This window comes from Gnatocerus cornutus, chromosome 1 (genome assembly GCF_029298725.1).
Source record: "Gnatocerus cornutus isolate USDA-ARS CGAHR chromosome 1, icGnaCorn1.1, whole genome shotgun sequence".
In the NCBI taxonomy this organism is placed as follows: domain Eukaryota; kingdom Metazoa; phylum Arthropoda; class Insecta; order Coleoptera; family Tenebrionidae; genus Gnatocerus; species Gnatocerus cornutus.
In genome coordinates, this window is record NC_142233.1 from 15,731,767 (window position 1) to 15,748,767 (window position 17,001).

Here is a 17,001-nt window from a genome sequence, read left to right on the forward strand (position 1 = left end):
TCCACCGTGAGGTGAAACATTGGTCCTTCGAGCCGGATTCCCAGATACTCAATATTCAAGTCGTCCAACATCGTCGTCCACCAGAGGATCCTAATCAGCTTCGTGGAGCAAAAGGTTAGTGGCTCTCAAATCCATTCTTAATTATTCCTGTTTGCCGTTATTCCTAAGTTAAACAGGCTTCAATTCCACCAACGTGTACGACGAAAGCGGATCACCGGATAGTTTCGATTCAATCAAATCATTCAAAATCATTTTTATTCATTAATTCGTGTTTAGCACAATGACGAAAATCGAAGAACTCAAAATTATTTTGGTAACGATTGCCGAAAAGTTCCAACGCATTCAAGATTACGTAAAAGCCTTTGATCTCGCGAACAATAGCATTAATCGGCTAGTAGCGCGCAAACAGATTCTTGAAGAGTTACTTAAGGAATTTGAAGAAACGCAGTACGAGCTAGAAGCGCACGATAATAAAACAGAAGCAGCAAAACAAAGCAACCGCGATTCGCGAATTGCGTTCGAAAATCAGTATTGCGATTTGTTAGGCGACATTCTTGACTTAATCGAAAGGTGCAAAACAAACTCAAAATCTAATCAAATCAATAATATACCCAACACAGTTAACGCGAAATTCATAAAACGAACTTCATCGAACCCGACACTTATTACTAAACCTAATGTTAAATCGCAATCTTGTATATATTGTACGTCTCCAGAACACAATGTTTTTGTCTGCCCAGAATTCGTTCACCTGACTGTATCAAGCCGCCTCGAAAAGGTGGCCAAATTAAAACTTTGCGTAAATTGTTTGAGGAATAATCATTCGGTGACCAACTGTCGCATTGCAAACGGATGCAAAACTTGTGGTCAACGTCACCACTCATTACTTCACGTAGACAATGAAACGCCAAGTACATCAAAAACAATCAATAATCATGCGATAAATGGTAATTTAGTTCATAATTCCACTTTATTAGCCACTGCTGTTATTTTAATCAAGTCCGCGAATAACAAATTCAAACGCTGTCGAGCTTTCCTAGACGCGGGATCCATGTCCAATTACATAACGGCTCACATGTGCGCAAAATTGGGTCTAGAACGTAAGAAAGAAAGTTTCGAAATCAAGGGAATCAGTGGCACCACCACTAATTCTAATGAAACGTTAGCGATATCCCTAAAGTCACGATACAACGCGTATCAAGCAGACAATATCAAATGTATTGTTTTAAATCAAATCACGGAAACTTTACCATTAACACAATTGGACACCCTGGAAATTCCAAAGAATGTATTTTTGGCCGATCTGGAATTCCATAAACCAGCTGCAGTAGATCTGTTAATTGGTAGCGGCTTGTTTTGGTCTTTATTATGCGTTGGTCAAATTGCACTACCTGGGGGTCCAATTCTACAGAAAACGCACTTTGGATTTGTTGCCGCCGGACCCCATCATAAACAAATCATGCCGAAATCGGTTTGTAATCTGGCAATAACTAACAAGTCCCTAGAAAACATAGTAGTAAAATTCTTTGAACTTGAAGCATCTGGTACTACCTGTCATAAACCTTTGTCGGCAGAAGAAATAGATTGCGAGACCCATTTCAGGGAAAATACGAAACGTGACATTTTGGGGCGTTTTGTAGTAAAGCTGCCGATCAAACGTAACCCGCTAAAAATCGGGGAATCCAAAGGCCTTGCAATTAAACGGATTAACCACCTTGAAACTAAATTTGCAAGAGAACCGCAACTCAAGCTAGATTATTCTAAATTCATTTCGGAGTACCTCGCTCTAGGTCATATGGAACTTATCCAAAACCCCTTTCCATTTCCTGATTGGAGAGCCATTAACAGCACTTCCAGAGCCCGACCTCCAAGAAGTCCGGATCAACCGATTGTCCAGATGGCAGCTGGTAGAACGTCTTCGACAGCATTATTGGAATCGGTGGTTCCGCGAATACCTAAGCAGTCTCCAACAGCAAACCAAGTGGAAGCAAGACGAGGTCCCCGAGAACCTCGTAGGGGCATTGGTGCTACTCGTCGACAATTCACCTCCATTGTGTTGGAAGATGGGCCGTATCGCAGAGGTACACCCAGGCAACGACGGTCATTGTCGGGTGGTCAGCGTTCGTACCAACCAAGGCGTCATGAAGAGGTCATTGAAAAGGTTATGTCTCCTACCCATTCAGGACCAAGAGTAGTGACTTGTGTAGTGCGGACTTCAGTTTCCGCGTGAAGGACAATTCGCATTTTATTATTTTTTTCTTCCTTTTATTGCCTTGCTTTTCTTAAGTCATTTAAGTTTGTATGTACACATGTTTATTCGTTGTTATTAATGAATTAGTTATTTTTTAATTGTTAGTTAGGCATAATAATCTTGTAAATATGATATATGTAAATTCGATTATTGAAGTACTAAGTAAGTAACTTCAAGGGGGGCAGTATGTTTAGGCCACCACCAATTCATAAATCCACCCCCTCTGTACCAACTGAGGGTGGCAGGGTGGGGTGAGACATAACAAATTAGTTTTTAAGCATTCAAAATTCTAAACTCGAAAGAGTAAGTCGTTGTACCGATAATTCAATAAACATCCAAAAACCATTTGAGTCGAATCACTATTCCGTGTTACAACATTCCACCGTGAGGTGAAACACTATAAATCCTTCAATTTTAACCATGAGGCAATAAAACTTAGTGGACATATTAATTCAGTGCGTTTATTACGTGTACTAAATTATCGAATTTTAGATAAAAACGCAAAAATTTGAGAAATTTATTTTTGATAAATTAAATTTAAAATTAAAACTTTTTTCAAATTCTATATAAATTTGCATAATTTCAACGTTAAATCAATTAAATTTGACGGACTGATTACCTCAAAAACATTTGTTCAATATGCCAAATTTCAGAATTTTAGACCAAAAATGTAAAATTTTAGAATTTTTAACATTTTGGTACAATTATTCCTGCAGACATTTCTTAAGTGTACAAAACGTAGCAATTTAAGAATTCTTTTTGTAAGTCAGACAAAAAAAGTCAAAATCCAGTTTTTTTGAATTTTATAAATTCAACAATTTTAACCTTAAAGGAATGAAATTTGACAGACACATTAATTCAGAAGCATTTCTTATCTTCTTATCTTCTTATTACAGAATTTTAGATCAAGAAGAAACTATTTTTCATTTTTTCTGGATAATAAATTCTAAAATTACAAAAATTTCAAAGTTACAGTAAAGAAATTTGGAGGACTTGTTACTTCAAATGCGTATATTGATTGATTGTACTAAATTAGAAAATTTTAGATCTAAAAGTAACGATTTTTTTAGTTGTAATGACAAATCCAAAATCTAATTTTTTTAATAAAACTGGAATATCTACAAATTTAATTTCAAAAAAAAAAACAAAAATTAAAAAAACTCTGAAACTACAAGAGAAAATGGTAAAAAAAAAACAAATCTCTTAAAACCTCAAATAAATTGCTAAAAATCTCGAATCTGAAAAACCTAAAGAAACAAATCTTAAAAATCCTCAAAAAATAAGAAAAACAGAAAAAATCCTCAAGAATCCAAGTATAAAAATAAAAAAAACGTAGAAATCCAAAGAAACTCTATAAAACCAAAACCCATTCCGCAAGAAACCTCGGCACTTCTAATCAGAACCACAATCAAATCCCCATCCAATTAACATGAATCCACCATTCCAGCCCACGCTCTCGCGAAACTACTACATCCACCGCTAATTTCTCTCCGCTAAAACTGGTCACACGCGAGAATTAACTAACTTGAAGTTAATTTACTGTGTCGTGTTTTGAAACGAAATAGTCTGTTTACGACTTTTGCACTTGCAATAGAGAAATAAAATCGCCACCGGCGTATGCTTATCATTAAATGAAACGCTTGTGAATTATTTAAAAGGTGACATCACCTGAGGAAATTTCAACTTCAGTTGACGCAATAGCATTCATTAACAGATAAATGAGCCAAGAAGAGCCAAGTTGTCAAGTGGGGCCCTGGCGAATTATTTGTTTAATTATTTAATAACTTTCAATTTTGGAGAGGAAAAAATGTCAAATTAACGGCGATAATAGAGGAGGAAAATCGCTAATTAGATATTTACATATTTCCTTGGATTTTTTATTGTCCTAATTTGGAATTTGGCTCCGGTGTTGAAAGTAAATTCCATGAATTTCGATTACTCGCGGTACAAAAAATAATTTAACACCGTCTCGCTAATTGAACGCAAAACAATAAATAACTTTTTATTCAGCGATAATTTAAAAAAATGAGATGGCACCATTCAATCACTTTTTAAGACTTTAATTTGGCAACACTGCTAAAAGTACTTATGAAAGGATTTCCCTAATCTCAGCTTTTAATTAACACTTCTTCGACTTCTGTATGAGTTAATAACAGACACACGTTTTCGCCAATTTGACGAAGTCAATAAGAAATCCTAAAAATTTAATCCAAAATTTTAAATTCTGAGCTTGACCGACAAATTTTCAAAAATCGTTGTTTTTTGTTCTAAAATTTTGAAATTTAGTACACCCACTGAACGCACTCCCAAGCCATAAATCCACCAAATTTTATTGATTGATCGTAAAAATTGCTGAAGCTACTGAATTTAATACAAAATTTCGAATTATTTTGAACTTGCCCGACAAATAAAAAATTCGAAAAATCGCTGATTTTGGTTCTAAAATTTTGTAAATTAGTACACTCACTGAATGCACTCAAAGTAATAAATTCAGCAGATTTCATTGATTTATCGTGAAAATTGTTGAAAATACAGAATATAATAGAAAATTTTGAATATACAGCTGGTCTTAAAAATGAGAAATTCGAAAATTTCTTGCTGTTAGTTCTAAAATTTTGTAATTTAGTACACTCACTGAGCACACTCAAGGTAACAAATCCACCAGATTTCATTAATTTGTCGTAAAAACTGACGAAGATATAAAATTGTATCTCAAATTTTGATCAAGCTAGTTCAAGCTAGTCCTAGAAACAAAAAATTCATAAAATCAGTACTTTTGGTTCCAAAATTTTGTAACTTGGTAGGCTCAATGCTCCACACACTTATGCTAATAAATTCTCCCAATTTAATTAATTTAACTGACCGAGCTACAAAAATTGAATTTTTTAAATGAATGAATAAAAAATTTCAAAAATCGTTGTTTTTTGTTCTAAAATTTTGAAATTTAGTACACTCACTGAACGCACTCCCAAGCCATAAATCCACCAAATTTTATTGATTGATCGTAAAAATTGTTGAAGCTACTGAATTTAACACAAAATTTCGAATTATTTTGAACTTGCCCGACAAATAAAAAATTCGAAAAATCGCTGATTTTGGTTCTAAAATTTTGTAATTTAGTACACTCACTGAAAGCACCCAAAGTAATAAATCCTCCAAATTTCAATGATTTATCGTAAAAACTGTAGGAGCTACAGAATTCATAAAAAAATCGAATTTTGAGTTGCTGCTATAAACAAAAAATTCCAAAAATCGATGTTTTTGGTGCTAAAATTTTGTTATTTGGTACACTCAATGAACGCACCTAAACTAATAAATCCTCTAAATTTCATTAATTTATCTTAAAAACTGAGGGAGCTGCAGAAATGAATATAAAATATAAAATTGCTTTTTGATCCAAAATGTTGAAAATTGGTACACTTGCTGAACGGACCTAAAGTACTGAATCCACCAACTTTCATTGATTTTTCGTAAACATTGTTAGAGACAGAAAATATTATACAAAATTTTGAATTTTGAACTAGTCCCACAAATAAAAATTCAAAAAATTATTGTTTTTAGTTCTAAATTTTTTTTAATTTAGTACACTTACTGAACACACTTAAAGTAATAAAACCTCAAAATATCATTAATTGACCGTAAAAAATGTTGAAGCTACAGAGTTTAATAGAAAATTTTGAATTTTGAGCTCGTCCTACAAATAAAAAAAATTAAAAAATTGTTAGTTTTTGTTCTATCTTGAAATTTAGTACACTCACTAAAGGCATTTAAAGTAGTAAATCCTCCAAATTTCATTGATTTATCGTAAACATTGTTGAAGCTACAGAATTTAATACAAACTTTTAAATTTTAAGTTCGTCCTACATATAAAAAATTCCAAAAATCGTTGCTTTTGGTTCTAGAACTTTGTAATTTAGTACACTGACTGAACACAATTAAAATAATAAATCCTTGAAATTTTATTGATTTGTCGTAAAAACTGTTGAAGCTACAGGATTTATTACAAAACTTTAAATCTGAAGCTAAAAAATAATAAAATAAATTAAAATCTGTAAGTCGACCAGATTTAACTACAAGTAAATTGAATAGACTCATTTTCCCTGAGACGATTTTAGAATTCTGAGCGTCAAACTGAAGCTGTAGTTCTGAATTTCGCTTCAAATTAGTCACAGCCAAGTTTACTTGACCAATTAGGGTTAATTGAATGTGCATCCAAATTTGCACTCATAATAGCTCTATTTTTAAACCAATTCCTGGTAAACATTGCACTGATTCTCTGCATGAGTAATTGAACATCCCACCAGCATAAATAAATAGAGTTTTCCCTAAATCGCCATGAAAATCACCCGAAAAATTCCAATGAACGTTTCTAGACACTAAAACTTAATTTTTCTGACTTGTACGTAAAAATTTTACGCAATTGTCGTCATCAGCGGTCATTTCTCTTTGTTTCCCTCAGAAGACTTTGCAGGTCAGTCTTTAAAACCTCCACCTGCTTCACGTTTCATTGCATCCGCGATTTATTCACGCGCCACCTGGCGTTGACCACCTGAAAGTCTTTGGACAGGAGTGACAATAAATTTTAATCATTTTGAATCAGCGAGATATTAATTTGTACCGCCAATTACAGATAATTTGTCTCTTGATAGTCGTGAATTGTACGAACAGATTTACATCTGCGGATTAATCGCAGACATACGTATCGCTTCGCCTTATCTCAACAATCACCGGATTTTGCGGAAAAGGTGTGGAAAGCTGTCAATAAACACGATAAGTCTGTTTGTTAACGAATTAATTTAATGCCGGTGACGGAATTTCCAAAAGTAGATCACTTCCTTGGAAATCTGCTCAGGAAATGGCCTAAATTCTTCTTCTGAGTCAGAAGATTTTTGGAGGACTTGTTGAAATTGGGCGCCGAACCTCATGGGAATTTCTATTGTGGGATTCAAGTGGAACCATTTTTTCGGACATCAGTCTAATTTTGCAGATTGGTGAGAATAATAAGACGTATTTTGTATTAATTGAATCGTAGTAATGAACAGGTGTGGACTGCTTTATATTACACAGTTTTTAAAAATAGCTCGGGATTGTAGAATTAAAGGTTAAACGATGAAATTGAACTTTGTTCAGTGTAGAATCTAATTAACATGCGAGTGGACTTGTCGTATTTTGTAAGGATAATACGTTACACTAGTCAACACAATTTTAGCACCAAAGGCTTTTACGACAAATCAGTGAAATTTCTAGAAATTGTAATCAAGCTTCACTACGTTATGGTAAATTTATTAGTTTATAGTTAAATCTGTTGGAGTTACAGAATTTAATTGAAAATTTTGGATTCTGAGTTCGCTAGACAAAAGAATAATTCGAAAATTTTTGATTTTTGTTCCAAACTTTTATGTTTTTGTGACCGAAATGCACTCACGTAAAATAATAAAACCATCAAATTTCATTGGTTTATCATAAAAAATGTTGGAGATACAGAATTTAATACGAAATTATGAATTGAGCTCGTCCTACAAATAAAAATTTCAAAAATCGTTGCTTTTAGTTCTAAAACATTGTAATTCAATACACTTACTAAACGCACATTAAGTAATCAATTCACCAAATTTCATCGATTTATCGTAAAAACTGTTGAAGATACAAAATTTGATTCCAAATTTTGAATTTTGAATTCGTCCCACAAATAAAAATTCCAAAAATCGTAGCTTCAGGTTCTAAAATTTTGTAATTTAGCACACTCACTAAAGACACGCAAAGTAATAAATCCTCCAAATTTCATTGATTTATCGTAAAAACTGTTGGAGACACAAAATTTAAAACAAAATTTTAAATTTTGAGCTCGTATTACAAAAGAAGATATTCAAAAATCATTACTTTTTGTTCTAAAATTTTGTAATTTAGTACACTCGCTGAACTCACTTCAAGTAATAAATCCACCAAATTTCATTAGTTTATCGTAGAAACTGACGGGGCTATAGAATTTAATACGAAATTTTGAATTTAAAGCTAATCATAGAAATAAAAAATTTCGAAAAAAAACCCAAAAATCGTTGCATCTGATTCTAAAATTTTGAAATTTAGTACACTCACTAAACACTCTCAAAGTAATAAATCCTCTAAATTTCATTGATTCATCTTAAAAAATGTTGGAAACAGAATTTAATACAAAATTTTAAATTTTGAGCTCGCCTTACAAAAAAAATCGAAAAATCGTTACTTTTTGCTCTAAAATTTTGTAATTTAGTACACTCGCTAAACACACTGAAAGTAATAAATCCATCAAATTTCACTGATTTATCGCAAAAGCCGGCGTACTTATAAAATTTAAAAAAAGTTTGGAATTTAAGTACGGCTAAAAAATAAAAAATTCCAAAATCTTTGCTTTTTGATTTAAAATTTTGTAATTTACTACACTTTAAGAACACATTTCGAGTAATAAATCCACCAAATTTCATTAATTTATCGTAAAAATTGTTGAAGATACCGGACAAAATACAAAATTTTGAATTTAGAGCTCGTCTTAAAAATAAAGAATTCAAAAATTTCTTGCTTTTAGTTCTAAAATTTTGTAATTTAATACATTCACTGAACGCACTACAAGTAATAAATGTACGAAATTTTATTGCTTTATCGCCAAAACCTGTTGGAAATACAAACTTTAACTCCAAATTTTGAATTTTTAACTCGTCCTACAAATAAAAATTCCAAAAATCCGTGATTTTGGTTCTGAAATTTTGTAATTTAGTACACTCACTGAACGCACTCCAGTAATCAAACCACCAAATTTCATTAGTTTATGGTAAAAACTGACGGGGCTACAGAATTTAATTCAGAATTTTAAATTTTAAACTCATCCTAAAAATAAAAAAAATCGAAAAAATTCCAAAAATCATTGCTTTTGGTGCTTAAATTTCATAATTTAGTACACTCACTTAACGCACTTGAAGTAATAACTCCAAATTTCGTTGATTTATCGTAGAAACTGTTCCAGTTATAAAATTTTATATGAAATTTTGGATTCTGAATCTTCACATGACAAATTCTAAAGTTCTTACTGCTAGATTTGAAATTCTCAAAAATCAAAAATACAAAAAAATCAAATTTACACTTATTTTTGAAAATTTGCAATCTGAAACTTTAGGAAAAATAAAGCTCAAATTTGAAAACCCAAAAATCTTACAATTCCTAAAACCAAAAACCAAAAACCAAAATCGAAAATATGACAGTTTAAAGCACCGAAAACCCCAAAAATAAATAACAAAATAGAAAGCATAAGTACAAATTTCCAAAATTCTATATTTCAGAACCTAGAACTCAAAAATTAGCCTAAAATTCCAAATTTGTATTTATTTCGTTCACACCAAAAAGATGCATATCATTCCTTATCTGCAATAACAATGACATGCGAGATAAGCAAAAATTATTGTTCAACCTATGCATGTTTCCTATCAACAGACAGAAACCAGCGTGCGATCATTTAAAAACAATGAAGAAGGCGATGATTTTCTTCCATAGTTTGGTAACACTGACAAAACAAATGGAAAGTGACATCTGTCGCGCTATTTGAACACACATAACCTCAAATGCCTTCAAACGTCATTCATCACCGATTGACATTCAGTATTACCAACATCCCACTGAAAGTCATAGCCTTCTACCTGATTCGTTTTTTTTAAATGCTCGAGAATCTAATTCGAGTGCTCGATATAATTGAACTAATTTTTGAGAGTTGTAACTAACGAAACGGTGCTACTGTTTTTGATATCACAACTGATAATAAGCTAATCCTCTAAGATTTAAGTCGTCAAATTGAAATAACGAATCAGGGGATTAGTATGAAGGTTACAGAGCTACCAACAGAATATCCGAAATTCCAAAGCTTTGACATTTCTACCAACAATAAATTAAATTGACACGCACTGAAAAGGTCGAAAAATTCGCAACAATTAATAATGTTGAACTTTTGGCTAGTCGTTCGAATAAGAGTGATGCCCGAAATTTATTGCTCGTTATAGCACTATCAACAGAAATCATCAGCAGGATCAAGTTACACGACTAAAATGTGCGAATTTTTTACAACTTCACCCCTAAAAACAAACCAATTAAAAACTGTGTTAATTGCACCCCCTGAATCTGATTAACCCGAAATTATCTCCTCTTCGTGTTCATAATTCCAAAACTTCGAATTTACGATCAAACTTTCACAGAAATTACAGAATTACACCCACAAAGTTAGTTCTTTTTACATCGTAAATTCCCAATCGGAGATCATTTATTAAATAAGATGTATCAATAAATAAAACCAGTTTTTTCTGGCTCGCCACGGCATGCTTGATAAAATCACTCACGTAATTCGTTTTTAAATTGGCGACTTTTTTGGTTTCTAGTGTGAAATAGTCGGACGAAATTAGTTATGTAAGATTTTTAAAAAAATGTGACACCACACTTTTATCCGCTCATCGCTTCAATTGGCGCATCATTAAATTGCGACAATTGTTTAATAATAGAGTTCGCTTTTTTTTTGTTTATTCTCGGTACTCGTGGGCCGAGAGGAAATGGAATAAGTAGGAAAGAGGACTCCATTACGAGTGACGCAAAGTTGCGTCGACGCAAGTAATTAAACAAAACTGACCTGCAATTCGGAGTACGGCCCTGTCGGCGCTGTCCAGGGCCAGGACGGATAGGGGCTGTTCACGAGTCCATTCCTGGAGCGTCGGGTCTTTGTCAAAATCCATCCTTATCTCCTCTCTGGAAGAAAAAAAAATTGGAAAGTCGGCACTCTACAATTTTCTTAAATTTATTCGCTTTTGTAAATGGGAAACGATTTATCTCGGAGATCCAGAAAAAATCGTTTCTGAAAGTGCCCGCATAAATCCTCCAAGTCGGCTGTGAAAATGAATTGAAAGGTTTTGGATTGTCTTTTCAAAACTGATTTTTAACCACAATAATAAAATAGTTGATTCTAGGCCACCTATGGTAAGAAGGATAAAAAAGAGCAGAAAAGAGAAACGCGTTAATAAAACGATTTGCATCAAGTACTCTCGGGCAATTGAAAGAAACAATTGCGTGGCGTCGGTTTCCGGTGCTACAAAAGGAAGTCTTAAAACTGCAATGAAAGTACCGAGCTATAAAGTTCCGTGTGGAACGCAAGTTTTAAGATTGCAGCAGGCTGTGGAAATATTCTTCGAATTCTGTTTTTTTTGAGTGGAGAATCAATCTAGTTGTCATTGCATTACGTGATGTTTTGACAAAACAAGCAATGTTGCCAACTGATTTCAAATTAAAACAGTTACACGGAAGTCTTTTTCTCTATTTTCTTTTTTACTTAAAAAATTGAGCTCGTTTATCTAATAAAAAATTACAAAAATCGTTGGTTCTAGTGCTAAAATTTTGTAATTTTGTACACTCACTGAACGCACTCCAATTAATAAATCCACCAAATTTCATTAGTTTATGGTACAAACTGACGGAGCTACAGAATTTAATCTAAAATTCTGAATTTTAAACTCATCCTACAAATAAAAAATTTCGAAAAAATTCCAAAAATCGTTGCTTTTGGTGCTTAAATTTTGTAATTTAGTACACTCACTTAACGCACTCCAAGTACTAAATCCACCAAATTTCATTAGTTTATCGTAAAAACTGACAGAACTACAGAATATATTTAATACGAAATTTTGAATTTCGAGTTGGTCCTAGAAATAAAAAATTCCAAAAATCGTTGCCTCTGGGTCTAAAATTTTGTAATTTAGTACACTCAATGAACGAATTCTAAGTAATAAATCCACCAAATTTCATTTAATTATCATGATTACTGTTGAAGACAGCAAGTTTTAATACAAAATTTTGAATTTCGAGCTAGTCCTGCAAATAAAAAATTCGAAAAATCGTTGTTTTGTAATTTTGTGCACCTAATAAACACACTCAAAGTAACGAATCCTCCAAATTTTGTTGATTTATCGTAAAAACTGTTAAAACTACAGTATTTACTACAAAATTTTGAGCTTTGAGTTCACTCTACAAATAAAAACTTTCAAAAATCGTTGCTTTTAGTCCTAAAATTCTGTAACTTATTACACTTTCTGAACACACTTAAAGTAATAAATCCTCCAAATTTCATTGATTTAACGTAAAAACTGATGGACTTACAGAATTGAATACAAAATTTTGAATTTCCAGTTCGTCCTACAAATAAAAAATTCCAAAAATCGTTGCCTCTGGTTCTAAATATTTGTTATTTAGTACACTCAACGAACGACCTCAAAGTAATAAATCCTACAAATTTCATTGATTTATCCTAAAAACTATTAAAGACACAGAAATAACAACAAAATTTTGAATTTTAAACTCATCCTACAAATACAAAATTCCAAAAATTGTTGCTTTTGGTTCTTAAATTTTGTAATTTAGTACACTCAATAAACAAACTCAAAATAATAAATTCTCTAAATTTCATTGATTTATCGTAAAAACTGTTAAAGATACAAAATTTAATCCAAAATTTTGAATTTTAAACTCATCCTACAAATAAAAAATTACCCAAATCGTTGCTTCTGGTTATAAAATTTTGTAATTTAGTACACTCAATGAACGAACTCAAAGTAATAAATCCTCCAAATTACATTGATTTATCGTAAAAACTGTTGGAAGACATAAAATTTCATACAAAATTTTGAATTTTGAGCTCACCTAACAAATAAAAAAATCCAAAAATCAATACTTTTTGTACTACAATTTTGTAATTTAGTACACTCACTGAACGCACTCCAAGTAATAAATCCTCCGAATTTCATTGATTTAACGTAAAAATTGTTGAAGCTACAGAATTTAATACAAAATTTTAAATCTAGAGCTGGGAGTACAAATAAAAATCCAAAAAATTCTTGCTTTTAGTTCTAAAAATTCGTTATTTAGTACACTCCCTGAACGCACTCAAAGTAATAAATCTACCAAATTTCATTCATTTATCGTAAAAACTGTTGGAGCTACAAAATTTGATATGAAATTTTGAACTTTAAGCCCGTCCTACAAATAAAAAATTCCAAAAATCCTTGCATTTAGTCCTAAAATTTTGTAATTTAGTACACTCACTGAACGAACTGACGGCAATAGATCTACCAAATCACATTTAATTATTGTAAAAATAGAATTTTATACAAAATTTTGAAATTTGAGCTAGTCCTACAAATGAAAAAATCCAACTTTAAAAAAGTGAATATTTATGGACATCACCCTGTATAAAATTATGTAAAATGATATCTATCTAGTGTGCTCTTCTATGTGAACTTATGTCATCTGCCAATTATCTGATATTTATAATTCGTTTACAACTAAATATAAAATTCAATTGATCACTCTGTATATTTGAGATCAACATACCTGATTACGCCTTGTTAATCCCAACTTTTCTCATTTTTACACAACAAATACACACTTAATCGGAAGAATAAAAAAAAAGAAAAATAAGCACGTAGGCGTAGAAACGAATCTGACGTCATGCAGTGATGACAAAAGCGCACAAACTAACTTGACATCACTACAATAACTATATTTTTTATCAGTTAAATTTTTCAGAGATAAAGTAAATATTTGAGATAAAATTTATAGTGAGAGTGAATCAATCCTTTGTGCGAATCTCATTCACTATTCATTTGACAAGTTTCTTTGTTAAGTTGGTAACAGAGTTGAACAGTAGTGCCAACCACACAATTGAATTAAAAAAAAATCTAGAAATTTTGGAAAAGCGTTCGTTTGCTCATCTAGAGTAAGCAGTGGAACGTTTTCCTCTCAGAAGAGAGCGCTCCACCACGTTTTTGGTACCACTCTGCTGCCAACTCTGAAACACAAATTACCCTAGAAACAATTTTTTCCCTCGCCCCTTTTAATGAAACGGACGCCAACAATTCAGTTCCGATAATTTTAATCTTGTTATATAACATTTGAGGGTAAATATTTGCGAACAAACAAGAACACGAATTATTATTTCCCTCTCATTTTTATGAGAAATCCATGGCAGCTGAAAACTGTTATCGGAAAAGGAGAACATAAAATTGCTCCATTTCCATTGTTCTCGTTCAAAATACGTAAAACTAAACGACATAAGTACATTGTAAGTGTTTTTAGTTGTTACAAATTGTGTTGGCAGCTCTGCGACTACAGCCACCCTGATTGGTTCGATTCTCGATAGGTACAAACGTCATCGCAGCAGCCTTTGGAGGTTTTAGGTTAAACCCGACGCGACGTGACGTCATTATGACACTTTTGACACAGCATGTGGTTCAAGGCCCACTAGACCCGGATTAACGACATTTTTCGCATCGTCACATTTAGAACCCATAAATTTAAATTTTAAAGACAACTTTTAGTTGCATGACTGTATTTATCCCCTCTCGCCAAACTAAGAAGAATAAGTCGAAATTTGTACTTACAAGTACCACTTGATTTGAAAATAATGATGACGTGATGTCACTAAAAGAGTTTTTTACAGGCCACTTTCTTTTGTTTGGCCTATTCATAGCAGAATTATGTCAAAATTAACGACTCAATTGAATTGAATATCCCGCTGAGCGAAATATGGCCGAAACTCTCTCAAGTGTATTGTAAACTGTCGTTTTATCTATAAAATTGATCAGAGAGCTATTTTTATGGTAAACTCGTTTTCATTGTATATAATAAAGTTTTATGGGCTAATAATGAGGATATGGACGAAGCGGAATATAAACCGCAGAGCTCGATCGTTTTAATGTGTTCAATTTCATATTAATCATTCTCTTATAATTTTTTTTTAATGAAACGATGTAGCGGAAATGTAAATCGAGTTTTCTGCGAAAAAAAATTAAATGTTACAAAGTTATATAAAAGTGGGTGTGGAAATAAAGTTACGTCATTTAAAGTAGAGTGGCGGTGATTAAATGAAGGAAACCGCAGCGACCGCGAAGTACCTGAAAAAAGGAATTTTGCCAAAACTTGCATGTCATTTGTTGGATAGCGTCTAGGTGGCTTTGGAGTTTGGACAGATGACAGATAGACGACAAGGCAGCCAACCCTATTCTAAAATTCAATGGTACCAACCGTGACTATCAGCTCCGTTTATCGGTTGACATTATGTCTAAACTTTATGAGCAATTATGTGGTAACTAACTTGCAAAATTCCGTCCTCGTAGAGGATTCTTATCGTAGTCACCTTTGAAATGGACGTATGTCGAGGTCGAATTGATACTTTGTAGTTGTCAGGTTGGTACTACTGTGTACGTCAAAAGGTCCTTTGACAGTTTGATTGTGATCTTCATCTCACCAAAAGTGGCAACACTCGGCCTACTTGACTTTTTATTTTCGATGATACTAAAAACTATTTAATTTTAGAAACTTTGCCTCTTTTGCTCTAAAATGTTAACATTTCATTGCTATGAAGTTAAAATTAGCAGAATTGCACCCTTAATTAAAAAACGTTTCTGTTCATCAAAAAAAAAAATCCAAAATTGGTCGCTTCTGTCGTATAATTTTGAAATTTTGCAGTTAATGATCAAATCCAAACTAGTAACTTGTCAAAATTTGATTGCTGTAGCGTTAAAATTACAAGAATTACAGATCTTAATAATTTTTTGGAAAGTTTTTGGTTTTCCGAAAAAAAAAATCTCAAATTCATGTTGTTTGTTTTAGTTATCAAGTCCAAATTAGTAAACTCCCCAAATTTAATTGCTTTGACGTTAAAATTACCAAAATTACACGTTTTATGTTTTTTTTTGTAAATTTCGGTTCATTCTTTTAAATAAAAAATTTCAAAATCTATCATTTTTTGACTTGCAATTTTACAATTTGAGACAATTAATTAGCAGGCCTAATTTAGTGACTGTGGTGTTAAAATTAACATAATTAGATCCCTAAACATATTACTTCAGGCATTTTTTATTTATACCCAAAATAAAAATTTTCAAAATTTGTATTTTTCGGTCTATAATTTTACAATTTGGGATAATTAATAGGCAAATCTAAATTAGCAAACTTGTCAAATTTGATATTTGAGATGTTAAAATTACCACAATTTCCAAAGTTAATATATTTTTTAGAAATGTCCGTTTCGATCTTCTGAATAAAAATTTCCAAAATCTATCTTTTTTTAACTTACAATTTTGCAATTTGACACAGTTAATTAGCAAGCCCAAATTAGTAATCCCTGAAATTTAGTAACTGAGGTGTTAAAATTAACACAATTAGAGCCCTTAACATATTATTTCATACCATTTTTATTCATCCTCAATATAAAAATTTCCAAAATTTGTATTTTTCAAGTCTAAATTAGTAAACTCCTATAATTTGGCTGCTGTAGCGTTAAAGTTACCAGAGATACGTCTTTAATTAAAAATTTGCCTTTTCCAGTTCCTCCAAAATATAAAAATTTCTAAAATCTGTCGCTTTTACTCCATAATTGTTAACTTTGGTACAGTCATTTATTAAGTCAAAATTAGTTAACTGTCAAAATTGGATTGTTGTGACGATAAAGCTAGCAAAATTACTAATTTTAATAATTTTTTTTGGAAAATTTTGGTTCATTTTCAAAACAAAAATTCCAAAATGTATGTTGTTTGACTTAACATTTTGAAGTTTGACACAGTTAATTAGCAAGTCTAAATTAGTAACCTTTAAATTACAACCCTTAATAAAAATTCTTCGCCATTTTCGGTTCATCCAAAAAACAAAATTTTCTAAAATTAGTCGCTTCTGCCCTATAGTTTTAAAATTTTGCA

At 32.0% G+C, this 17,001-nt stretch overlaps 1 long non-coding RNA gene across 1 annotated transcript in view; it reads right to left on the reverse strand.

Annotated features, from left to right (window-relative positions):
• Nucleotides 1-17,001, reverse strand: part of LOC148180495 (uncharacterized) — a 40,903-nt gene that overhangs the window by 20,938 nt on the left and 2,964 nt on the right. Inside the window, exon 2 of the long non-coding RNA XR_015771714.1 lies at nucleotides 10,890-11,005. This is a non-coding gene — a long non-coding RNA (uncharacterized LOC148180495). The remainder of the gene's footprint in view (nucleotides 1-10,889; nucleotides 11,006-17,001) is intronic.